Genomic DNA, 26,339 nt, shown 5'->3' with positions numbered 1-26,339 from the left:
ACCATGCTTCCTTATGGCCCGAGGTGGAGGGAAGAAGGGAAAGCTCCGCGGGGACTTTTCGTCCCAAGGTTTTTTTCCTTGTGGTCGATCTGTACAGTCGCGGCGGCAACGTTGATGCGAGCAACGAGGTCCTCAGCTGATGTGACAGGTGTGTCGTATACGAGGGTTTTCATTTCTCCCCATAAGAAAAAATCGAGAGGGTTGAGATCTGGCAACCTCGGTGGCCAAGGCACAGGCTCATCCCTACCAATGAACCTATTGCGAAACACGTCATGCAGGAAATGTCGTACATTACGATCGAAATGAGCTGGTGCACCATCTTGTTGGTACCACCTTTCTTGCCGCAGTGCCAAAGGTACGGTCTCCAACAGTTCAGGCAGAACATAACTAAGAAATGCATGATACGTGCGACCATTCAGGCGAACAGGGAGAATGTATGGTCCAATTAAATGATCATGTACTATCCCGCACCACACATTCACTGAAAACGTGTGCTGGTGATGGGCCACAAAAAGTGCATGTGGGTTGTCAAAGTCCCATACATGACTGTTTCTACTATTGAAGACATCCATGCTGGTGAAAATGGCTTCATCTGTCCACAATACGTTTGCCCCGAAGTGAGGGTTTGGTCCAGCTGATGCAACAACCATTGGCAAAACTCCATACGAGGGCGAAAGTCACGAGGTAACAGTTCTTGTACTTTCTGCAGTTTAAAAGGGTGCATTCCTTCCTCTGACAACACTCGCCAAACATTCACATGAGACGTGTTTCGTGCCCGAGCAAGCACTCGCGTACTGGTGCCAGGATGTTCTGCGACCGCTGTTAACACATCTTCTGTAAACTGATGTGTGCGTACACTTCGGGGTCTTCCAACTTCTTGCCGCGGTGGTAACACTGACCCTGTTTTACGCAGTCGACTGTCCACTACCTGAAAGAAGGTGTGAGACGGTAAACGTCTATGTGGAAAGCGTTCTCCATAAAGACGCCTTGCCTTACGGTTATTACCACGTGCCTCCCCATACATGAGATGCATGTCTGCTAGCTGCTGGGTCGTATACGCAGCCATCTGTATAATAGGGAGCTGGAACTGCAAAGTATCGTTTTTGTTTAACACTGGCACACTGCACAAATTGGTCGTATCACCGTACGAACACCACAGACCAATTGTAGCGATACTTGACTTGCCCACTCCACCACGTCAACTTCTTTCAATACAACATACTAGTACTCTTCAATGCGTATGACAACCTAGAGCGAACTGCTGATCATATCCCAGCACATGTAACACGACTGGAACGACTGCCGGAGAGAACCAACCCTTCGAGCTCCACTCGCGGGAACAGCAGTCATGAAAGTCAAACGTAGACTACGAGAGCCAGACTTGCCTGTGCAGCGCTTCCAAAACTGGTCTCTTTTACGTCACAATGATCGCGTGCGAACACTTTTGGTATTGCTCCCCACCCCCTTTGTGTGGTGAAAGTGACATCTTCAGTTGGTGTACAGTGACACGCACTGTCTGTGCATGCTGTTTGTTGTGTGTGTGTGTGTGTGTGGGGGGGGGGGATATTACGTAGTTGTCGCGTGTAAAAATACACGTTGTCGCAATCATCTGATATTGTGTTTTTCTTTCCCTCCTCCTGGTGGAGTAATGTGTCTCTCGTATGCCACATGACATGATTCGTTCATTCCTCGCGTGTAACTGGGGTATGCAACTGTGCTCAACTTTTCGGATTTTGTGTTCGGTGCTCATGTTTTGATGTTTGAGGTCGGGATGTGTTGTCTTGAACGCATTTCTCATTGTCACGGTCCTTCTTGCTGCGTTACAAACCTTCCATGTATTGTTCTTGCTGGAAATCCCCCATTCCTTTGAGGACTCCATTGCGCATGCGTGCAGTGAACTTTTCATAGTGACTTCCGGACTGAGCACATACGATTCCTTTATGATTCCCTTGGAACCGCCTCTCTATCTGTTGTAGTATTCGTCCCAGTCAGGTGTGACGTTCACTTTGTCACCTTTTGCGAGGCTCCTATCTCGGAAACGAAGCCTCAGTCGTAAAAATGGAACTTAGACTTTTTGCTTGTTTTCGTGTGAGGAATCACCTCCCAAGCGTTGTAAACGACCTTTAGAAACACCCTGTATATATCAAGGAGTATTCTAATACAATTTACGTAGAATACATGTATGTGATAGTGCAGTGAACAGTTACATTCAAGTACAGTCACAGACATTTCTGGGTTGTATGATTCCATTGAAAGTTAACAGGATTGTTACAAACTTTGCCACAGTTTGTGCAGTGAAATGACTGGGAATTTCCCTGCCACACATCAACCTTGTCAAGTATGTGGGTTATTCCATGTCAAATCAACCAATGGTCAACCTTGACATCTCAGAAATTGATAATTTTTGGTACAGTGGTAATACCATCAAAGTTGACGAAAACTGCCAAATTTCAGATTTATTAGGCAGTTAGTATTTGAGTTATTGAACTAATTAATAAAATTATTGAATGAATAATGAAGTTAATTTTTTGTATTGTAATTTGTGTGAAATTTGCAACTTTTTACTTCCATGTTAAAACCATAACTATAAGCTGTATGGTTATTGTTAAAGTTTTCATTTGATATTTGATAATTTTTGGACTAAAAGTAATATGAAAATTCATAATAGTTATCATTTTTAATAACAACGTATTGGTGCATGTTTCATAAAAAATTCTCACGGTATATAATAACCTTAATATGTAAATGTATGATATTATTACAATTTGAGGAGCTTTGAGACCGAAGTGACATGCAACAAGCAACACATGTTGCTCGGACTGGGTCGTTTTCTCAATAAAGTGCATCATGTCATCTCGGTTTGTTGTTCGTGATGAATGCTTGCTTATCACTTCAGTGTGAACCCTCACTGTGTCTTATCGCCTGTCACTTGTTGTTTCGGCCTGAGATCCCACTTACAGGTATGCATTTGAAGAATACAAAATATTTAAATCGTGCCTCTTAATACAATATAATGATAAGAAATATGAAGTATTCCAGTCAGTTTACAAGAGTCATAACATAAAAGGAACAGGTCTCAAGAGGAATAACGCTGTATTTCTTGATTGTTTACAGTGATATGCGCTAGTCTTGGAACTTGGGTAGTAATTGATTGTGGTATTCTTTAATGCATCGTCCATTCCCCCACCCCCTCTTCCATGCACACGTGCATACACACACACAAATGCATAGATTGTATTGTTGTTTCAATAAAATTTGTGACGTGAATATTGCAATTTGTTGCAACCTTTCAACGTTTGCAGCAGCCAGTGGGTTGAAGGTGGGGAAGTAGAAATTGTTTTCCTTAGGTGGCAGTCTCTGCCCTTCAGGCTGTCAAAAAGACTGCTAAGTAGCTCCTTCCAGCTTATCATAGCAGAGGGTGAGAAGCATGTGAAAAGAGTGTTGGTTATGAAATGTGCCTTCGACAAGTGGCATGTACGAGAGATTTACCATGTAGATATTTAGCAGCTGGAGGAACAGTTTGTGTGCTGAATGGTCGTAGGAGGAGGAGAAAACTTAGCATTACACTTATGGGAGTATTATTTTACTTGTTCTTTTGGGAATACCAAACTTCCGATGGTGTAGAAAAACATATGAACGGAAAGAGGATGCTTTAAAATTTGATTTGTCATAGGAAAAAGTTGAAAACTCCTATTTGATTGGCCGTAACTTGAAGTTGTTGCATTTTTTCCCTATAAGGAATGCATGGGAATCTGTTCAAACATTGTATCCAGCTGAATAATCAATTTGAAAAATTGTTTCCACTTGTAACATGGGGAGAAATTTACACTCTTGTATAGTCAGGTTTCTTTTTAGTAGCAGTGCCCATTCCTAAGGTATTGAAATAAATGCACATTTGGTGCAAAACTGTTGCCTTAAGCAAAATGCAGTCTCACCCAGGACCAGGGTCTTTGGTGTACCGTTCCATGGCTCAGTAGCTTATGTTGTTGAGTAATGGCATGGTATGTCAGAGACCTGGGTTTGAGTATGAATTTTTTGTGTAAATTTCTACATGTTACGTTCTTGTGCACATCAAAAGATAACGTTATTTGTTATATGAAAATCGAGTATTGTTCATTTTTATTAATACATACCATTTGTTTTTGGAGCAGCTGTATGCAACAATCATTCTTGTGTCTATTGCAGGAACACATGCAGAGAACTAAGGGAAGACCATGTGAGCTGAGAGGTTCAACACTTTGGATGGGCTCCGTTCCAGAGAATATTGAAATTCTTCACACCAAGTGCCATCCAAGTTTATAATCCAGATGATGTAAGTTTTTTCTACAACATTGGTGAAGGCAGGCAATTGTTAATAATTATAGCTTGTAAAACTTTAATCATCATCCTTCGCCGTTTCCTGCCTCCGACTGGGTCGGCATAGATGTGAAGACTCACCATTTTTTCCTGGTTTTCCACCAGTCCTCTCTTTCCATGGTATTCCATTCTTATCCACTCTCCGCTATATGCTCTTCCCACCAACATTTTGCTCTCCCCCTTGGCCTTATTCCCACTCCTTGTGCATGGTAAGCTCTTACTGGTAGTCTTTCTGCATCCATCCTCTTCATGTGTCCGAACCATCTCATCTGTGCCTGTCCTGAAGCTTCACCAATATACTCCTAAAACTTGAATGGGGATTTTTTTTTTTTTTTTTTAAAAAAAGCAGACTTTTCACAATTTTTGGAATAACACATACTTTAAATGTATATATTGTTAATTTATTGGAAGATTGTTTGAAGGGACTTTTATCTTTTAGTTTTTGAACTAGCATGAAGTTAATACAGAGACCAATACATTTACTGATAATTACTATTATTCCAATCTTGTATAAAGTGGCATTTCAATGAGGACACACATGATTTTCATTCACCTCTTTGATCAATGCCCAAAATGATAGCTCTTAAGGAGTTTAACTTTAGGAGAAATATTTCACATGTAAGCATTTATTTTACCAAGGCAGGATTTAATAATAAAAACAAAGACAAACTGAAGCTTTGTCTTAGTCTTTTCTAGATGCAACCTAGCATTACATGTGTGACAATTACACATTAAATGCAAGGTTCTTGACATGTGATCACATTAAAGTAATATTCATAATGAACTGAATTCACAGAATTATGAAGAACTTTATGATGTCTGCTATCAAATTAAAAAAGTTAGTGTGATGACTTCAGTGGCTGATCCAAAAATTACTGTTGCTAGGGGCAAATTTCAGAGTCCGGTACCACACAGAATGTACAATTGCACTGTTTTATATGAACAATATATGGTTCTTTTAGCAGGAGACAGATTAGCTCTTTGAAGGGGTCCAGGGCGGAATAGATGGTTATTATTGAATATTGTTATCCATTGGAGTAGCAACATATTGCGGGGCCCTTGGCAAGATCAGAATGCAAAGTCTCAATACGTTCTTTAAAATTTAAATCTCAAAGTGTATAGATACAAAATCTTCAGGCATACATCAGCAAAGGTATTATCAAATTTAAATACCATATTTCTGCGAATTCCAGGTGCACATTTTTCTCTGATCTTTGATATTGAAAATTTAGGTGAACCTTGAATCCGTTGGCGTATTGATCAGAGGATATATGCATAAACAGGAGTAGAAAGATGTAGGGCACCGGCACCCATGGTGGAGTGGTTAGCACATTGCACTATGATGCCAGGGGTCCTTGGGTGTTTGTAAGCATCCATTCAGCAATTTCATCACGTCACTCATCCCCATCTTTGCAATTAGCACAAAAGTGAAGTAAAATTAACTAAATCAATCAAAAATAAAGGGCGCCTGAAAACTTTCCCTGCTGCCTGAATTTTCAAATTCAGTGCTAAAAAATGTTTTTCCTTCTTAAACATTTCTAGTTTGCTTATGGAAATTTCCATCGCCTTTTTTTAAAATAATAAGCACAGTATATGTTTTTTAATGTTTGTGTGTTTTCTGTATCACGTGTAACATTACATCATCATAATAATCATGCCATTATATTTTTTTCACTGTTGCTAGCTGAATTTTAAAATCTGTGGCGATATAGTAGAATTAGCCATATATTAGAATTATTACCAGTTGAGCCTTCTTGAGGAAGGCCACTCTGGCGCAAGAATTAATTACATTTAATCCAATCCAATAAACAAATTTAAAATGTGTATCTTTATCTTAGTTGGATTCAGTGGCGTGGCGTGACTTTTTCAAAAGTGTTACCGGCCATCAGACGTTATCATCTCCACCCTACCCCCCCCCCCCAAAAAAAAACAAACGAAAAACAACATGCCTTTGATCTGGATTTTTTTTTGTGCAATCCGCTCAATGATTTATTTAGCCACAATCACTCCTAGAAAGAACTACCACTCATGAGAGAGTTACCGCGAAAATCCAGTGAATAGTAGTCGAGCCTTGTCAACCATCTCTGTTTCTTTGCAAAGAGGTGCAAAGGGGAAGAAGAACTACACATTCAGGTCAGTTTGACGTTTCTGCGTTGAGCAGACGACAGAATTCCCCTTCTCCAGCGTTGGGAGGAAGTCCAGATGTACGTACTACTGTTGCCAACTTAGTTTTTTGGAGCAACGTTTGTCCATATCACGAATCGTATCAAGTACTTATCTTTTAGTCTATTACTAAACGGTCTCAGTTGTAGTTAAATCCACCTTTGGCTTTGCAGTCTAGCTCTTGTTGCTTCAGAGAAATAGTATCCCCATTGTAGGCGGGATTTAGCTCTTTTTTGGAAATCCAATGTGACAACACTTGCTGATCCGGTAGGCTGCAACAGCAACAGGGCCCCTAAACAGGCATATGAATAACCCCCTAGCACACTTGCCTCCAAGTTTTTCCCCGCTGTTCCCTTGCATTGGCGGGCATCCTTTCCTCTAGTTGCCTCTTGAGGGTAGCGGAATGGCCTGTCTCTTCGCTTTTGTCGGCTGCAGAAAAAATGTCCTCTGCAATATACACCCAACTGCAATGCTGTTGGTTAACTTATTTAACAATGTTGTTATTTTATTGAGAAAGAAACATTTTAATTTCTTTACATTTTGCTGTTACCTGCGGTAACACCGGTTACATGCATGCCACGCCTCTGGTTGGATTCATGGCTTTCATGGACCATGTTTGCAAATAAAAGAGAAGAGATGGCTCCTGAGAAAAAGGGTCTGGCTCCTGAATTCTAACCCTGTGTATAAATATTCCGTGGTAGTAGTGTAATGTGGAATGAAGTATTTGCAAATTTCAGTAATCAAGTTTTCTGCTCATGTTTTACTGAAGTACAAGTATTGGTAAAAAAAAAGTCACCCTTAACGAAATTTTATAATTGTTTCCTTTAAACTTGTGTTAGAACAATCAGCATTTCACAACAAAGAGTCATTTTATTTTTAGTGAACTCTGTTGTTTGTTCTTATCCTCTTTGCAGTAACATGGTGGTCAGTGAACCAACTTTTGCAAAGTGCACATCAAATGAACATTAAAATTGGAGAGACAGAAGCAACACTCATATGATGCAATACTCTAAACATATCTGCGCTGAGGAATTTGGAAACTGTGAATCAATCATTGTAAAAGACTCAGGAAGCAAAATTTGTAAAATTTTGTCCTGAAAAATCAGTCCAGTATATTACGATAGGTCACACTAAAAGTTTTTAGACACGCGAAAGTAAAACACTGGAGACCAAAAGTATGAATGCTATAATTTTTCAAAGTATTCTCCATGACAGTTGATACACTTGTTCATCCGCTCAAACCAAGTGTGAAAGCACTGGGACCACACATCTGCAGGCACCTCTTGAATGCACTGAACGAAGGCGGTGACTGCCTCCTCGGGAGTAGGAAATGAAGAACCTCGTAATGTATCCTTGATTTTAGGGAACAGGAAGAAATCACAAGGGGCAGGTCGGGACTGTAAGGAGGATGAGTCATTTCTTCGATGTTGGAGGCTTTGAAGAATTCAATTGTTGTACTGCTGTATGGCTGCGCGCATTGTCTTGATGCACAATAATGCAACTTCGTGGGCGTTTTTCACGAACTTTCCGTACGATCTCCGGTAAACAAACCGTAGTGTACCATTCAGCATTAACGGTCCGACGTCCCTGTAGCGGCACTGTTGCAATATGGCCCGTCCGACTGAAGAAAGTGGCAAGCATTTGTTTGCCAACACTTCGTCCCTTCCTGACTTTTGTTGGTGGGTCTTCATCCGGGAAGATCCACTGCGTCGACTGTCGTTTGCTCTCGGGTTCATAACAGTTCACCCAAGTTTCGTCACCTGTTACGATGTCATACACTGCATTTGATTGTCCTTGGTTAAATTTGTCCAGCATTTTCATGCACCTTGTGACCCGTGCCTGCTTTTGCTTCTGAGTAAGATGGTGTGGGATCCATCTGGCACAGAGCTTCCTGACACCAAGGCGGTCATGCAGGATCGTTTGAACCTGACTCATACCAATACCCAGTGTTGCACTAATAACTGCATATGTCACCCGGTTATCCTCCTCTATCATGCGACGCACTTTGTCGACGTTTTCTTGAGACGTTGCTGTCACAGAACGACCATCACGTAATTCATCACTGAGTTTCTGACGTCCACGTCGAAATTCTAAAAACCAATTAAACACAGTCGCACGGCATGGGGCTTCCTCCTGAAATACATTTCAGAGCCTTTCATAACATTGCTGCTGCGTTAAACCTGCTCGAAAATCGTAAAAAATCATTGCTCTGAAGTGCTCCCGTGTTAAATCCATTTTGCTGTACACACACGACAATAATTGACTAATTTCTGGCACACAACAATTAACAACTATAAATTCTGCAGCATTATCACACTTCACAGACTACTAACTTCAACATATCCTAGAGACAATGTATTGCTGCAATCAGTGTTGCCGCATCTAAAAACTTTAGTGTCACCCACGTATTTATTCTATTCTAAGAGTTCAGCATTCTTACGGTCGTCAGTTTACCGTAAGTGAAGTGTCCGTTCGTTGTTGGAGAGGTGAACGACAGTAATCTGTCGTCATCAGCCTCTCTTGTATGTGGGAAGACGTGGTACAGTCTCCTGTCGTGGAGGCTGTTAATTCTGCAATGGTAGGGGCATATCTGCCAATTACTTTGTAAACCCTCTCTTCTTGGCCTTCTTTGCACCAGCATATGGCGGATCTGTGTTTGATTATTTTGTCCCCAAAATTATCAGTAATGTTCGAAATGCCATCCATCATTGCCTTCATTTATGATGATGTTATTTTTGTTACACACGATGTACAGTGCGTTCGTTTTGGCTCTAGGCCGAGATAACGCATGAACAACTTTGAACAACTCTTATAACTAGGGAAGGGATCTTTAGGTGCTAAAAAAGAGGGATTTAGGACTTCATTTTAGCTGTTAAGTGCTTATAATAAATTAATAGGCATAATTAATAATAATTTTATAAAATAACTGGTTTTAGATTCAATTTGTATGCAAAAGTTACTATATATAGTGCAATCAATACTATTCTTTGATTATAAAAATTTACATTTGAACAACGTAAAAAACTTTTATCATGGTTTGAAGCACTTTATCACCATATGCTTTTCAATGTTCTCTGTGATGAAGTTCTTCCAGATGTCCGTGAATGGGCACTTGTACAGTCACGAGCCCTGCTGGGTTGTAATAATCCCAATATCTTTCAATGTGATCGTTACAACCCAGAAGTGTTCATGGAGAACCTTCTCTCTACACCGCAGCAAGTTATTGGTGAAAAAAACTTCATAAATGCAACTGCTGCTGATTCCCAAGGCAGGTTTGGTGCTCCCGGAACCGGAGGCGTAGTGGTAATGTTGTCGCCTTGTAACGAAGAGGTTGTAGGTTTGATATCCATTGGAGGCTTCATGGTTCGGATCCCACTTTAAAACTGTAGGTCAAGTCCCGAATAGTCCATCTGTGCATAAAGTGTTCCAGAAAAACCTCAACCTCAGAACTCAAACCGCAGGCAAGTTCACAGTGGCCTTCTCTATACTAGGGCAGTTGTAGTTTCTGGCGCAAACCCTCCCCTTTCACCTAACTGTTGTGTCAGTTCGGAAACAGGTGACGTGATTGGTGACTTGCAGGGTTGCCTTTCCTACTCAATACAGCAACCACTTGAAACAGCCAATCTTGAAACCTTCCCATGCTCTTACACTGTTGGGGGCCGGGAATAATGAAATCTCTGTTTTAACAACTGAACGAGGAGCCTCCCCGATGGCATTGTGGATGCGTCGTCGCCTTGTGATCATGGGGTTCCAGGTTCGATACCTGGTGAAGGCACACATAGTGGTTCAGATCCCACTTTAAACTGTAGGTCCAGTCCCGATTAGCTTTACTGTGCATAAAGTGGACTTAAAAACAACAACTCAATCAACAACTGAATGATTTTGTAGCTAGGATTCGCCTCATCCAGTCAGTTTGCTCTACATTTTTTCAATTTCGTGATGCAAGCTGGAAAATGGCGGAAATTTGCATAGACACTGACACCCCTTGCTGTTACATTGCTTCTTTTGCCACTCGGATTTGTTTAAGGTTTCAAGTTTCAACTGTTTCAAACCTTGCTTAATAAAACTTAGTTTTGAGGTTAGGCGAATTGTTTCAAAGGAGTTTTTAGAGTCAAAATAGGGCTTTTAGGCATTTATAGGAGTTCATTTAAGCATTTATAGGAATTTAGTTCATTTAGGCATTTTTAGGTCCTATAGAATTTCAGTAGAGGGGTGCTGTGTACATGAAACGCAAAGATCTCTAAATGACATATGTCTAGGACATAGCAAAAAAATATATATTTACCTGGAAATCCATTCCCTACTTATAACACAGTTTAGTACTCGTTATGCAGTATAAATATAATTGTCCACATGCTAAAGATAAGTGCGTAAGTAAGCGAGACGTTACGGGACAAAAATGAAGGCATCTGCACCATGTCATGCGCTATCTCGGCTCAGAGCCAAAATAAACGCACTGTATATTTAGGTAGTCTACTGAGATTGGTCCGTTCAATAAAACAATCGCGTTGTGGATTATGAATATGTATGGGTTTATAAGCGACATAGGGAGTCTGAATCAATTCGAACCTATTGCTACCAATTTATTTATTACAGACTCAAATTTTGAAGTTACGAAATCCATGTCATCATTGCATTTCTCATAATTTCACACCTAGATAATTAGCTTCCTTTACTCTTCTAAAATTTTTGTCTTGAGTTTTATCTGTGGGTGTTTATTAGCATTCAGCCTTACCCTTTAGGATTATAAAGTGGGTCTCCTGGGTTGCAATCACTAATTTCGCCGTATGACAAAAGTCCTCAAAAGAGTTTATTGCAATACTAGACTTCCTTTCCAACTCTGTCCTTGAATTACCTTATATTACATTATTATTTTTATTACATCATCTGTATAGTCTATTTGTGCTTTTGATCCCGAAATATTTCCTACTTTATCTACAGATGGTTCCAAGTTTAAATTCCACAATTCTGGACCTAGAATTCATCTCTGTGAACATCCTTGTGTTGTTGATTTTGAGGCCGTGAATTTAGGACATCTGATATGCTTTTCTGTCTGTGCAATAGCTTCCATAATTATGTCGAGGGTTCCTGGGCAATCGATGTCTCTTTAAGGTCCTGAAAAGATGTGGCTTGGTTGGTACAGGTAGATGTCAGTTCAAAGCCTCACAACGCCGTCAATGTCTCTACCATTTGTGAGGGCCTCTTTTTTTAGTTGGAAGAGGGATGCAAGGTCATTTGTACCTTACAGCCTTGCGCCGGAGAACCAACTGCAATCGACTTGATATATTACTTGCAAATACACTTGATATAAATGTCGATTGCATCTGTGTATAACAAGATCTCGCTTTCATGTCCACAGTGATCTCTTCTAATACACTATTCTTCCTTTCGAGTCTGCAAAATTGACATGTTTAAATCTAAGGTAATAATAATTGCACAAAGCACTTGAAATACCTATCACTCAAGCTAACCTACAAGCTTAAGGAATTACTTTGCAGACCCAAAAGGAAAAACCGTTAGTGGTCTTACATTACAACCTACTATTTACATACCTACACACACACACACACTGGCTATCAAGACTTACTTCATTACATACCTACATTTCCTGAAGTGACATGGAAAAATCTCAGGGATTACTGTCATTACTGTAATTGTACTGTGGCAAGCTGGCCAAGTTCACCCCAGCATAACAACAGTGGATGCTCAGCAAACAAAGGACCTTCCCGACCCAGCAACATTCCAGAGCAGACAAAGTTGTACTAGCTTGGAAAACCTCATGTACTATCGCACCATAGTATAGGGCCACCAACGCATAGGCGGGCCCGTTGTCCTAGGTGGAACTTCCACAAGGTCTCCTACCAAACGGTAGGGAAAAACCTTATCGGGAGAGATCCTGCAGTTTTTCTTGCCATCCAAATAACAAGAATCCATGAGATATAGGGAGGAAAGGTAACATGTAAACTGCTTTTAATTAAAGAAACAAACAAGCCTAAAAAAAAAGCTGCCTTTTTAGCAACTGGTGTGAAACAAGGCATAATCGTGTTACAGCAAGAATCCAAGTTACTTCAGGGAAATCCTGTGTGTTATATTTTGTTAGCACATAATATAACATACAGGATATAACTAGTAGATAAAAAAGCAGATAAGGATTCATTCTTCAATCTAATCTATCAAGCTGTATAAAGCAGCGGCGATGGGATTCTCTGAGTTCACTAGACGCCATCTAACTGAAATCTGGTTGGCAGGATTTGGCACTCTTAAGACCTTTTGGCCACAGGGTGTATCTATTTTACAGACAAACACCTTTGAACATATATATAGCATTAATAAGGGTCCCTGGTTTGAATGCCGGCCTGGGAATACATGTTTGACTGTCCCATCATCTTCATCTTCGCGAGTAGCCAAAAGTGGCAGATAAGCAGAGTAAAATAATCTAAATGAATGTAGCATTAATAACACTGCTGGTTCGGTGACCGAGTGTGTTAAGTGGCCGACTTTCGATCTTGCCGCAGGAGTTCTCGTGCTCGAATCTCTATCTGGGAGTGGGTGTCTTTGTAAGTGCCCTTTCTTCAATTAAGTCACATCATCACTCATCCGCATTGTCGCTACTAGCCAGAAATTACAGAAAAGCGTCTGAAAAATAATAAAATTCAGAAACTTACGTACTATCCTACAGCTGCCAGCATCTCCACTTTTGAATGGAAATCCAGTATGAAGAATGTTTACCTTAAGTAAAAATACAATAGAACTCTTATGCATGTTGGTCATCAGTTTTTGGATATAGTTGTTTCATAGCTACTGTAATGAGCTTCAACAATGAACAATAACTGTTGCATGTTAGACATTGTTGTGCTGTTTTGTGTTAGGTCACGTTCACTTACAAAATAATCTAGAATATAAAAGAAGTAGTTTCGAACATAAAGAAAGTAAATCTCTGGATTTAGCTAATTTTACTTTTTTTTAATATAGCCATTTTTACTTGGTTGGCCATGGTGGCTCAGTCGATAACGTGTTTGACTACCGTGCTAAAGGTCCTGGGTTCGATCCCCGGCCGGTTCAAATCCGGGAACTTTTCTAACGTTGGAAGAGGCCCCAGCACCCACCCAGCATCGAATGACATGGGTACCTGGGGTAAAGGCAGTCAGGGGCATGATGCTGATCACATCACCCCCACTCACGACCGGATCAAGAAAGTGTGGGGCGTTACCCCCACATCCCCCTATATGCCTTCATGGCATGATGCTAAGCACAGGGGAGCACTTTACCTTTTTTTTTCTTTACCTGTATCAGTTCATTTTGAATTTCAGAACGTGGATAATTATTGTGAACCTCGTTTTATTGTATACATCTGAAATGTCGTGGTAATTGGTCATATTTCGAAACAAATTTCACCAAATATGCGAAGTTTCCTTAATTTTCTGTTGTTTCTGCTGTGTATAATGTTTCTTGATGTTCTCGAACAGCTAAGTTATGAGAAGACAAAAATTGCATTTATGCTTATCAACCTTTGTAAGAGAACTTTTAATTGTTGTTGTTTGTCTTCCTGAATATTCTAAAATCAGATGGCTACCATCTTTTGTATTTAAAATACTAAATAGTTGACATATTCAATCAAAGTTTAATGTTTCACTAGAATTTATAACAAAATGTAGTTTTATCGGCCACAAAAATTAGCCCTTTCCATCTATTTCTCTCACTTCTATTTATTACATAAAAAAAGTAAATAATAATAAGCCCATGGGACACGAGGCCCCAGACACTATCTCACTTTGCACACCCTTTGCTACGCCTTCATTGTTATCATAATTCCTCCCATTGTCATGGTAAAGTGAAGATCAGATATGAGGAGTAAAAAGAATAAACAAAGAAATATAAACACATTCTCTGCAATGGTCTCAGCTCTGATTTCCTTTTAACGCATCTTGTAGACTCGTTCTCATCCAAATTTAAACTGTAGGTCCACTTCTGATTAGCCTATCATGACTTCTCGAGCCTGTTATGAAATGCAGAACGAATGAGTCTTGAATATTATTAGGCATAATAATATATTCAAAGCATGGCAGTTGGGATGGGCGATCGCCTTGGGCGATCTGCACGTGGATGACATAACCAGAATGCATGAAGAACATTAACAAAATTGTGTTGTGTGTGTGATGCTTTAAAACTGTAGCAAAATTTGACTTTATTTGTTGAAGCATAGAGGCTACAGATGCTAATAATTTTTGTTGGTAAAATATGCAAATTATATCCATTCACAAACATTTGAACCTGCAATTAGAAGCAATTTCCAGATGGGTTCATTTTGTTATACACATGGAGTAGGACCACTTTCTGTGGAATGACACGATCATGCAAGTTGATGTAGTACTTCTTCTGCAAGGTGGATGAAATATTCATGTTAAAAACGTGGTTTGAAAGCTAAATCGAATGAGTAAGGTTTTATTTTGTTTAATCCTTGTGATTGTTAACCGTACTGTAAATTCACATAATGGGCTCACATGTAACTTTATTATACTCTTAAGATTTTTCTTAATGTTGGACCGGTTAGGTAATGCGCGAGTCTTCCTTACAATTTACTCAGCTTTTAGACATACAGTAAAATCTCTTTAATCCAGACCCCGATAAGCCGGACTTCACTTAACACATTGGGGTCTCACGATGGGCATAGCCCGCAGTGCACTTAAAGTCAATGTGGACGAACGACGGGCATAACCTGTCCTGCGGTATGCAATTGCTTTGCCGATTGAACTACGGGCTATATTCGTAGTTCGTCTCATGTGCGTGTTCATTCAAGCCTCTTTGTTGAAATTCCGACCGCTAGGTGACTCATGTGCTATTTTTATCTCGCACCTGGGACTGTTTGTTGTCGGGTTGATGTACGTTGCATTGTTTAGAATGGCGTCGTTAGATCCAGACTGCATAGCGGAAATTCTGCATGAGGATTCCTCCTCAGAGTTTGAAGTTAGCGACGATTTTGATGAAGCAGATGAATTTGAAGATTTGGAAGGTAGGTTATATTCGTAATAATTAATTGTTGACAATATAAACAGTGTTGCAAACTCTAGTATTTTATGATTGAAGTGAGAAGAGGTAATTTTTTTGGGTCTATTCATCTTGCCTCTTGTTTGATTCTCCTACATGCACTGATGTATTTTTAGTTTTTTCATTTATTATTTTGTATAGTGTATGTCAAATGAAAATTTATTTAGTTTATTTATTTGTTTGTTTAATTTTTACAGATGACGCAGAACCAACTGATACATCGTCTGGTCCTGTCCTGCAGCCACTTTTTCATACAAAAGCTAATTACCTGTAATTTGTAATTATTTTTTGTTATGTGCACATAAGAAGTATTCTTATGCAAGATTCAAAAGATGTATTGATAGTTTATGTAGTTAATTATTGAAATTTCCAGTTTACGAACTTAATATATCTCTATATTAACATTTGTTATAATGTTGTACTTTTTTTTTCACAAAACATTGCTGAAAAAAATATTCAAAAATGTCTGAGAATGAAAAGATAATTTTACAAATTTTTGTTAATTGAAAATAGGAAATTTTGTAGATTTAAGAAATGTGTGGTAAATAAAAACAAATTAAAAATATTTTATTCTATGATTTTTTTAAAAACAACCAAAAACCGCAGACCAGAGGTAAAAATGCTGTATTATGAGGCCAGACCTGAATGTGTTAATCTGGACAGGCAAAAGGCAAAGTAAAAAAGAGCAGAATGCAAGGTTTTAAATGTGGCTAGAAGTCAACAAGAGAACGTCCCAAAGAAAAGGCAGTCGACCACTGTTTCCCGCAGACTTTGTACTGTATTGTATAGTGTATTTAGGCCTATGTCCTTTAAATACACCATATAAAACTGAGTTTTAATGAACTTTCTACTGTTGTTTTAGGTTATTTCAGTTAATCCGAACTTTCATTAAACTGGTCAATTTGTCCCCCACCCCCATTAGTCCGGAGTAACGAGGTTTTACTGTACTTTTTTTAATTGATTTTGAAAGAACTTGAAGCTTATGTTTTATTATGTAAGTATATTGCAGTAGCAAATTAATATATTGATACAAAGTATTTACTTGTCTGTACAAGTAATATATTGAAGTTCTGTTCAGTTCAGTGCTCACTCTCACCTTTGCTCTGGAACATTTCGTGTTATTGCTTGACGGGCAACACAAATCAATAGAACTTCGCCTTCATGGCGTGGTGCTAAGCACAGGGGAACACTTTACCTTTACCTTTTTCATTCCAGTTTGTTAAGTTGAAGTTTACTTGCAGCTTTTTTTTAAGGTGAAGATGGACAATTACGCACCAGGCATGCATTTATTCCAATATCGCCGGAATGAGCAATGCTACTAAAAAGATCTCAGGCGGAAGTGAAGAGTATGAATTTCTCCCCATGTGGCAATTGGAAGCGGTTTCTTAAGTTGATTATTATGCCTTATATGGTCTTTGAAAAATATGATGAATTAGTATTTACAGAATCCCATGTATTCCTTATGGAGGAGCAACTTTAAATTCAAGTTACGGCTAAACCAATGGGAGTTTTGTCTTTTCCTAAGGAAAATATAATCTTCAATGGACCCACTACCCCATCATATGTATTTTTTCCGCCATCGGAAGTTTGATATTCCCAAGAGAACGAAAAAAGTGATTCTCCCATATGCGTAATGTTAAATTTTTGCCTGTCTCCAGCCACCCCGGCACAGGCTTCACCCCTCGAGGCTCGTTGCGGAGGGAAGGGGGGGAAGGGCGAGAAGAGGTCTGTCTACTGGTCACCGAAGGAGAAACACATGTTCGTTTTAGAGGAAAAATATTTCTGAAGGGTCCTCCAGAGTAAAGAAGCTTGCAGGGTGGGATTCGCGACAGGCAAGAAGGCCCTGGAAGCTCTGTAAAGTAGGGATGGTAGAAAAACAAAAGCAGACAGCCGGGAATAGATTTCAGGTTGTAATATGCAGTAACGTACTTGAACAAGCCTGGAAAATTACGGGCAGAATGCAAGAGAGGCATGGAGTTACTATAATAATTATGTAATTCTTCATGGATTTGTCTCAATGTATATGTAACCGAACAAATACAGTACATATTTACATTATATCCATATGTACTTGGTTTACCATTGTTTCACTATTGTTTTACTGTAACTTGTACTTCTCCTCATTGCAATTTTTTGTTTCCGCACAATATATATTAAACTTTGGGACATCTCTGTTTCAAGAATGATGATTTATTAGTGCTGGGGTGGGAAATAAAACTATGTTATTTTGTTCACAGGGCTTTTTTAAATCTCCCTGAAGAAATTGTTCGGATAATTTTGGGATGCTCTCTGATTTCGGACGATAAGTAGACAGGTTTTTGTGTATTGAATGTTTATTTTGCTTTTACTGAATGTGAATTTCACACTGAACGTATGTTTAAAACATAAAAAAAACAAAAAACTTTACATTTCCTACTTTCGAGCATACTACTATAGAGCATTCCCTGACATTCGCTACGAGACTCGGCGGCAAGCTGCCCGGCATCAGCGCTTGTCTTTCCCGGTGAACGGATCAGCGACAGTCGCTAAAATCGGCTATTAAAATTACAGTTTTCATATTGTGTACTAACCTTGACTTCAAAAGGTGTTGAAAATGATGTCCCTCTGCTGCAACACATTCCTGGCATCTCCGAAGGAAATTGGCATTTACACGTGCAAGGTCTACTGTAATTCTCCCGATTTTTTGTACAATACTCTCTTTTAACTCACGGACGGTGTGTGGATTGTCTTTCTATAAACACAGTCAAAAAAGTTTTGCATCACCTGAGAAGTGATGAAATAGCATCCGCAACATGCCGAAGCGGACAAGAACCGATGAAGCAGAGCTCATAGTGCGAAGTAACGCAGTCGACGTGCAATACCGATCACCACAGACGACTACCGAAGCTAGCAAGTGCATGCGTGTGTTCGAGCGTAGCACCACGTTAGTCAGCGAAGGTTAGGTAGGTGTTCCTTGTGTCCAGTTAGTCAAGGTGAGCGAGTGCAGCCGTGTGCAAGGCATGCCTAGTCGTACAATAGAGCAGTTTGATCCGGCCAGGATCATCACGCTACTGCAGACTAACATGTCGCAACGAGCTGTGGCTAGGGCTGTTGGGGTGGTGCAAAGCGATGTCTGTAGGACCTGGAGGTGGTATACAGACAAAGGAACAGTAGCAGATCGTCAACAGACAGGTTTTCGACGGGTCACACCACCAGCACAGGACCGCTATGTACGACTCTCAGCTCGGCGACAGAATACCATGATGGCAAGGAACATCACTCATGCCCTCCAGGCAGCCTCTGCTGTGTGTGTGTCAAACCAAACTGTCTGTAACACACTCCGAGGAAGTGGTTTACGTTCCAGAAGACCTCTCCGGCACCAGTACCTATTGCCACGACATCGGCGCGAACATGTGCATTGGGCCCGTGCACCTCAAAATTGGGTACCCGATCATTGGGCTCATGTGCTCTTCAGCGATGAATGTAGGCTCTGTCTAAGGCCAGATTCACGAAGAGGATGGGTATGGCAAGGCCCTGGACTGCAAAAGGGTCTTTGTGGTGGCCAGGGGGTCCATCCATACCAAGGAGGAGGAATCATGATATGGGCAGGGATCATGTTCGGACGTCGAACGCCCCTAATTCCAATTAGAGGGACAGAAACATCTGTTCGTTACGTCATGGACATTCTCCAGATGACTGTGGAACCATTTCATCAGGAAATTGGTGACAAATTTGTCTTGGTGGATGACAATGCCCATTCACACCACGCACAGATGGTGCACGATTATCTGCAGGCGGCGAATATCCATTGCATGCTCTGGCCAGCACAAAGTCCCGACATGAATTGCATCGAATATGCATAGGCAATGCTAAAAAATGCCATTGCAAACCATCCTGTGGCTCCCACCAATCTTCGTGAAGTTCTTCTTGTGGCACAGGATGAATGGGATCGCTTACCGCAAGATCACCTTGATCGTCTCATCCACAGCATGTTCAAGACCTTCTTGCAGCCAGGGGAGGACACACCAGGTGGTAGGCAATGTTTCTGATGGATCCGCTATGACGAACAGTCTTCTTGTGACAGTTCTTTGTTTTTTCACCTCCATCATGAATTGTGCCATTTTAGTTTAAAAAACATTTCTGAGAAAATTGTAGGTTTTTTGATCCCTTTTCATTCAACATGTCTTGTTCTTCATCTTCTCTTTTGTATTACCACTGTGATTGTCAATAAACTTCGTGCTTCATATATATTTTGTCATTTTCCATCCTGATGCAAAACTTTTTTGACTGTGTTTACTTTATTTCCCCATTTTTCTTTCCACTTTTATTCAGAACTGACCCTGTTACTCTAAACTTTTTTACGAGGTTTAATATAAGCTACTGTCGTGGACCCACTCACCGGGAAAGACAAGCGCCGATGCAGAGCCGCTTTCCGCCGAGTCTTGTACAGAATGTCAGGGAATGGTCTGTATTTTGCCGAATTTACTTTCCATCATGGAAATACTTTGGAAATGATCAGAATTCCATCGAATACTATGTTTACTTTTTCTTCGTACCTGGGAAGTATTTCAAACAGATTCATACAGTGATCCACAAATAGACAAATTTTGTCAGATTTTTTTTGTGTATTTTTCATACATTATGCTTTTCAAGGAGTACTGATTGTAGCCGCTTGTGCGTCATAACCGATGAGTCCTTGAGGAACAATGGACTGGCTAAGCATGACAGTGACCTGGCTCCAGGTTCGATTCCTGCTGGAGGCACATGGCACAGTCTTTTCGATCCTATTTCAAGCTGTAGGTCTAGTCCCGATTTGCCTACCTGAGCATAAAGTGGATCTCAAGTGCACTTTGGAAAACTTGTAAGTGGTATGTTTTCCATCGAAGTTCATTCTCTATGTATGTATGTATGTGTGTGTATCAATCCTTTTTTGAAAAATATCCGGTTTCCTTGCATCATTTGTTCATAAACTCCTCATCTGCGAAGAATGGGCAAATTATCCAGGCATTCTCCAGAATCTAATGTTTACACTGATAGATGATACATATCAGTATTATGTTTCCTACCTTCTGTCACTCTAACAAAAGATAACCTTTAATAATCAGTTTTCAATTTCCCATACGTTTACAAAATTAAACCCAATTTTCTTATGTTATTACTTAATTAACCCCTAATCTGTAAGTAATTATTAATATACTGTATATATATATATACACACACGGAAGATAGGGCCAAGGCCCTTCGAGCAGGGACGTCGTTAGGGGGGGGGGGGGGCACGTGGGGGCACTGACCCCGGCAAACGTCCATGTGGCCCCGGGAAACTGTTCTGTATTTGCTGGAAATTTTCCTTTGATGACAAATATTGCAAAATGATTCTTCAGTAAATTTTGTTTGCAGTTTGAAACACTTCTTCAATTTTCAGTAGCACGAACACAAGCAAGGAATTTCTTTCTTATTTCCCTGTTTCTTGCTTGTTAAACACAAACAGATGTATTAGCAGATAGCAGAGGATGCAGTTAATGGTTTGGTAGTGTCTGCTGCCATGTTATTTTTCTGCTGGAACAATAACAAAGATGCACGTGGCAGCAGACTCGGTCTTTGTTTTATCGCGATTTCATCATGCTATGTATGCAATTACGTCTGTAACACATACTGTTAAGTTTTAGCGATTACTTACACAAAAATATTTTAAGATTAGGTCCCTTAGCATTCTTCTAATAATAAACCTAAATGCTCTCGTAGTTAGGTTAGGTTCTGTTAACATTAAAATAATATCGCTAAATGCTTTCTAAAGAAAAAGGTTCTAAATTATCTGCACATTCATTCCCACTAATCATATACTTGCATTTCTCTCGTCTTAATCTGTTCTTAAGATTTGTAACATCATCTTAGCAGACGAATTACGTGGCAGGATCTGATGCTTATTCTTACTGCTGACACGCGCGTGGCAGCAGACTCGGCCTAATGATTTTGTGGTCCGCTCCGGTCAGGGAAGTCTGAGACCTATTGAAAATGCACTTTTCCTGCCTGCTGCACACCAGATCCAGGATCCCCCCGAAACCCGCACTTTCTCTTCATCTGGCCCTGCACTGGCTCCATGGGTGCCGAAGACTACACAAACAGGAAGATTTACCTACGGGTGGCTAGAACTTTCTGCGTTAATTATTTTATTGTTCGGAAAAGATATCCCCATGCGTTTCGAATTCCAAGAACAGAATTCTATTGCTTGTCCCCTTTTCGGCACGGGAATGAATGACATAGCGGTTCTTCTCACATGCACTCAACCCTCCTGCTAATGACCTGCCCTGCAAGGACGGAAAGGCCACTTTCTGAAAATTCGGAGAAATATCTAAGCGGTCAGTGGACAGTTGATATTTGTCAGTTTGAAGTAGGAGTTGTTGTCCGATCCATGGTAAGCTTCTGTAAACGCGAGCAGATAGCATCAAGAAGTGTTTGTGATCTCGTTTTCCTACATCGCGAGTAAAATGTCGAATGAGATTGCGAGTAAAATGTCGAATGAGAAGCCGCCAGATTGTCTTCCTCTGGAAACAATGGATCAGGATCGACTGACCGACCAAATATCCAACATATTGGCATTCTAAAAGAGAGTGACTACCACACAAGATCCTGGGTTCGACTCCCAGGGTGGTTGATCTCATGTATAATGAAGAATAAACTACGTTTCAATTAAGGAAGGAAACTAGGTATGTAGCAATTGTTTTTACAGCCGTCTGCATGTTCTATAAGTATTATGTTACAAAATTTGTAAATATTTCTGACTTTCTGTGATTTTTCTTCATTTAGCCTCCACCTGCAAATGCGGAAGCTGCTGCTGCTGCTTAGGTGGCTACGTGGGCTAGACATACAAATATAATTAATCCCTAGTCATACAGGGAATAATACTTATAATATAATCATGAGTTATGGAGAAGCATATAAATTATCAAGCATTTTCTGTTTCTATTTGTTGTGCAGTGGTTAACAAGGTGCATTACGATGCCAGGGGTCCTGGGTTCGAATCCCAGACTGGGCATGTGTGTTCTTTGTGATGGTCCTCTCATCAATTCCACATCACTCATTGTCATCTTCATCTTCACGATTAGCCAATAAGTGTCAGAAAAGCGAAGTAAAATAAACCAAATCAATCATTTATATATACTGCTGGACAATGAAAACCGGACACTTTAATATTTGACATCTGAATTGCAATAACAGCTCGCAGGTATATTACAGAATGTTCGGCAGATCATGTAGTACCATATGCACCATTCATAGGCTCGGACTTTGTTTATGCATTCGTACTTAATTCAGTTTCTGCAACATTTAGTTAGCCCTTGTACCAGAGCTTTTATCGACCCATTGCGTTATCACAAAAAATGCAAGTGTCCGGTTTTTTTTGTCCAGCAGTATATTTCTATATATATTTCTACCTCTTGGGTTAAATGCGACGATGAGGATGAATGATGAGCCGAAGGAATGGCGATGGGACAGACATGATACAACCATACCTGTCCAATGTCCGAACCTTGGACATCTGGTTTCGTAGCATGTTATACTCAGTGGAATTCTTAGGAAGAAAAACTGTAAAAGTAGGGTGAAAAGAAGCAAAGTTGTACGATGCATAAAAAGCCACGTTTAGTCCTTCTAAAACCTTCCAATTATTGAGTTCGTGTTTTAAGTCCACTGTATGCACAGGAAGGCTAATTGGGGATCCGAACCACTATGTGCCTCCACTGGGTATCGAACTTGAAACCCCTTGATTGGAAGGCGGCGACGCTACCACTGCGTCATCGAGGAGGCCGAGAAAAACTTACAATTATTAAAATTAATATTGAGGGACAAGGCCTGCGAGGAGTTCTTTCATTCGGTTGCACGTGGTCATCACATCGAGTCCCATAGTTTCGAGAGCAGAATTTGCTTCCGTATCGCTTTCAAGTACTTCCCAAATTGTCCTCACGATGTTGGAACAGCACAGAAATTTTGGAACTAATACAAGTAGGCAGTCCTTTCCCGAAATCCTATAAATATCTGATTTTAATAATGTGTAGTAGTAATTAAATTTACTTCATTAACAGGATTAAACATCTTGTATATGGTAAGTTGCAATATTCCAAGAAATTCATCTTCAGCGCATTTACTCCTTCCCCCAACCTTTTCGTCTTTAGATGGCAGCTGCCGATAAGGGATAAGCCCCTTCCGAAAGCAAATTCTGGCTACCGGTCTGACCACCAGCGATTGAACCTTGAACCTTTCGATTGATTGATTAAGTGAACTGGTGTTTTAAGTGCACTTTATGCACAGTAAGGATAATCGGGACTGGACCTACAGTTTAAAGTGAGATCCGAACAACTATGTGCCTCCATCGGGAATCGAACCCAGGCAGGTTCTTGAACCTGCCAAACCAAAGACGAGAGCGTAAATATTTGTGCGTGTGGGAACCTTGTTTTATCCAGTGCCATCATATATTCAGTTTTCCACACACAAATAAGATTAATTTTAAGAAATTAGACGTGTGCATATAATTTCTTATCGTCATCATTTCCCAAGTGAGCAATCAGATGCCATAGAAGACTCGGGCCCGCCCTTGCACTAAGAAATACCGGATTCGATTCCGGTATGAACTGTATACATGAGATGCCTAGCTTGAACTCATTACACACACATTTCATATTTGCACTGTTGCCACACACAGAACCAAAAACGTGTCTATTGACACATATATATATTTTGATTTCAATAACACATTAACGTGCGTAAACTGCAAATTATGCACCGTTTAGTGTGTCAAAATACACATAGGAATGTGTTAATTGGTATTTTTATGAGATGAAGTCTCGTGTGATGCACTAAAATGCATCAATTTGGAAGATCAGACAAGATCATTTCGACAATAACAAACTTTCACTTTTAATGCATCAATTGACACAGCTACCCATTCTGTGAATAAATTGAACTTAAAACAACAAATCAATCAATTAATCAATATTTCTTCTCAAACGGAAAACTGATTTAATTTTCAATAAAAAGAAATATAAATTTCTTACGCTCTTACAGAACGAACGAAGCAAACAAGATAATTTCGCGATTACATACCATCGACACGCTACAACGTTTTTAGTGTTTTCAAATTTCAAGATATAATAGCCTATTTGTCTATTGATTAGTCATTATGACTACTTCAACTGCTTATGAGAATGTAATGTACTCACTCACAGTATTTCATGAGGGGAAAGAAGTTTAGTAAGCAAAAAGGAAAGTAATATGAAATCAGTAAAAATAAATAAAAATATGCAAAACAATATTTTCGCAACTTTACCTCCCTCACCCCGGTATGAATGATTGATTTGGTTTATTTTACTTCGCTTTTGTGCTACCTTTGGCTAATCGTGAAGATGGGGATAAGTGATGACATGATAGAATTGATGAATGGACAATAACAAACTGCCTGTGTGCCGGCCCCCATGGTGGAGTGGTTAGCACATCGCCCTATGATGCTAGGTGTCCCGGGTTCCAATCCCTGGCTGGGAATAGATGTTTGTGAACTTCCATTCATTAGTTGCACCATATCATCACTCGTCCCCATCTTTGCGATTAGCCGATTTGCGATTAGCGATTTGCGATTAGCACAAAAGCGAAGTGAATTCAAGCAAATCAATCAAATTCCAATATCACGCCGGGATTCAAACCTGGGACTCCTGGCATCATAAGCGCAGTGTGCAAACCACTCCGCCACGGAGACCGGCCCATGTTTGAATGAAGGTGAAGTGGGAGCAAGGGGATCACCCCAAGGGCTTGTAAAGAATTTCCTCAAAATTCAACAGGCAGTTTACTACAAAGAACTTGTTAGGCAGTGTCTTGATAACTACAGAAACTGGGATGTGTTCCTAAAAACCTATTTGTTGGTCTAACATTTGTACTTATCCCCCTTCGACAATGGCAGTATAAGTGACAAACATTGTGAATGCTTCCATCAGGAAATATACTGCTGGACTCTCAAGATAGATGTTCCTCAAGCTAAATACAGCAGAAGATCCCTTACAAGTACATTTTACGTCAGTATACAGAATATGTAACATATATTTGTTTCAATAAACAAAATTATTTCATTACAACAAATAATTTGCATGATGATAAAACAATCTGTGCCCAATAGAGAAAAACAGTAAAAAGATTTGAAATCAGCTGAGAAAATGCTCTCAGAAACACTCATTCTTTTCCATTTTTGTTTTCCAGATTCATTGTAGCTTTTCATCTTATTAACGACGATTGCAAAGATTAGGATTCATGATGATTTTGTAAATTATTTATTTTTTAAAAAAAAGTGAATCGACGATTTCAGGAGATAAATGTAATGAAAAAGGTTTAATGCTCCTTATATGCACAATTGTTTTTCATCCGAAGTTCTTGTGTTTCACTTAGTAAAAGTATGCCATCTTTCGATTACAGCGAACAAGACTTGCCGGAACTTCTGATTGAGGTGGGACCACCCCACCCGAGCACAGATCCTAAGGTGGCAACTTTAGAAGGGAGGAGAATTGTGGATATAAAACACTTCCTCACCCAAGTACGAGACCTTGAAAGGCACAGGTAAATGAAAATAAATCATATTACGTAGTATTTTGAGCACTTTGGAGTAGCTTGGAAGGTTGGAATGACTAAATATCAGTACCACAAGGCACTGCTGAGATATGTATTAATAAGATAATCTAATATTAGTGTGTAAATTAAACTTTTTGCTGCAAGAGGTATGTGATAGCAAGCATTAAAATAAGGTATTAATAACAGTAAACAATAAT

General features: G+C 39.8%; 1 long non-coding RNA gene across 2 annotated transcripts in view; it reads left to right on the top strand.

The window, feature by feature from the left end:
- The window catches only part of LOC145977692 (uncharacterized), a 38,310-nt gene extending 12,243 nt beyond the window's left edge, over positions 1–26,067 (top strand). The window contains exons 3-4 of one of the 2 annotated variants that reach the window (XR_014440613.1): positions 4,186–4,312; positions 25,990–26,067. This is a non-coding gene — a long non-coding RNA (uncharacterized LOC145977692). Of the gene's footprint in view, positions 1–4,185; positions 4,313–15,770; positions 15,899–25,989 lie in introns of those variants that run through there. The other variant, XR_014440614.1, reaches the window with a different exon arrangement.
- Positions 26,068–26,339: the final 272 nt, after the last annotated feature.

The sequence above is a fragment of the Lepisma saccharinum genome, chromosome 23 (genome assembly GCF_977018435.1).
Source record: "Lepisma saccharinum chromosome 23, izLepSacc3.1, whole genome shotgun sequence".
NCBI classification, from domain to species: Eukaryota; Metazoa; Arthropoda; class Insecta; order Zygentoma; family Lepismatidae; genus Lepisma; species Lepisma saccharinum.
Note: the sequence above shows the minus strand (reverse complement) of the source record. Positions and strands in the feature narration are given on the sequence as shown.